We start from the raw sequence: 1,426 nt of genomic DNA, 5'->3' as shown, positions 1-1,426 counted from the left end.
GAAAGAAAAAAGGCTGAAACAACAGGAAAAAAAAAACCCCAAGCCCCTCGCGTAGAAGCTGCAAGCATTTCAAAGAGAAGCCCGGCTCGAGGGCCGAACGGGCCCGGCGGTGCCGGCGGCTCCCTCGCCGCCTCTCCGGCCGCATGCCGGSCCGAGGGCGGGAGGCACCGGCGGCGGCGGCGGCAGCGGCCGAGTAAAGCTGGTCAAAAGAGCCCCTCGATCGCCTCGGGGAGCCGGCRGAGCGAACTGCTTCTTTGGCCCTTTCTTTCTTTTTTCTTTTTTTCTCCTCTTTCACAAAAAAATGTGAGGTTTCAGCAGAAAAGAGGCGCACCGAAATAAACTTATTTTGTCAAAGTCGTCACACGGTTCTGTTCTTTGGAGCAGTCGCTAGCGCTGCCCGCTTGGGGTCCTGCGGCGAGCCGGGGCCGAGCTGATGAAACCGCATATTTTTCCCCCCCCCCTCCCTCCCCGAGAAGACAGCGCCGGGCGCCCCGTTTTGACCAGCTCTACTTTTCCGGAAGGGCCGCGCAAGCTCCCTGGTTTTTCACCCCTTTCGGCGAGGAGCGAGCGGCGGCGGCGGCGGCGGCGGCCGGAGGACTTTTGCCCTCCGAGGGCTCCTCGTCGCTGCGCCCGTTTCCCCGGCCTCGCCGCCCCCCCGGAGCCGCGGGGGGGTTATTTTTTTTTTGCGTGTGCCCGTGGTTTTTCCAGGAAAGGAGGAGCCGAGGGCCGCGGCGCCGCTTTTTTTTGGGGTTTCGCTGTCATTTCCTAAGCGATTTAGAGCCGCCTGCTTTTGACGGACATTGGCGCTTCCCGTCGGCTGCTGCCCTCCCCTGGTGCCCGGAGCCRGAGACGAGCGACTTCAGCGGTGACGTGAAAGTGGCTTTTTTCTTTCTTTTCTTTTTTTTTAGGAAAAAATCCCACAAATCCAAGCAAAATCCGGCTCGGCCCCCGGGGCGGCCGTCAGCACCGGGGCCGGCGCGTGCCAATGGCGCGCGGGCTGGGGATGGCCGCCCGCGCCGTGTCCCCGCCGCCCCGGGGGACGGCTCTGCCCCCGGTTCGGTGACTTCGGGGGCGGCAAACGGCCGGCGGGGGACAAGCGGGGCTCGGCGTGGGGTGCAGGATGGCGACCTGCTTCCCGCCGGATTGCCGCAGCGGCTGTACATACTCTAGCGTATTTTTTAAGTCTCTTCTTAACTTTCTCTGTAAATCCCGGGTTGAGCCGAGGCGCGTTTTTCCAGGGCGGCCGGGCGACTTGGTGTTGCTTTCYGCCGTGGCTCCGGGACCGGGGCACTCGGGGTATTTTTTTATTTTTCCTTGTGCGGACACTTGAATCCCTCCGGCGGGAGCCCGGCCGCTGTCGGCTGTCAGACCTGCCCGGCGCCTCCGAGCCCCGGACGGACGGCGCTGCCGCTCGGGCCGGGGGGGG

This window comes from Apteryx rowi, unplaced genomic scaffold (assembly GCF_003343035.1).
Source record: "Apteryx rowi isolate R43461 unplaced genomic scaffold, aptRow1 scaffold_27, whole genome shotgun sequence".
NCBI classification, from domain to species: domain Eukaryota; kingdom Metazoa; phylum Chordata; class Aves; order Apterygiformes; family Apterygidae; genus Apteryx; species Apteryx rowi.
The sequence above is the reverse complement of the archived record's forward strand: the minus strand, read 5'-3'. Positions refer to the sequence as shown.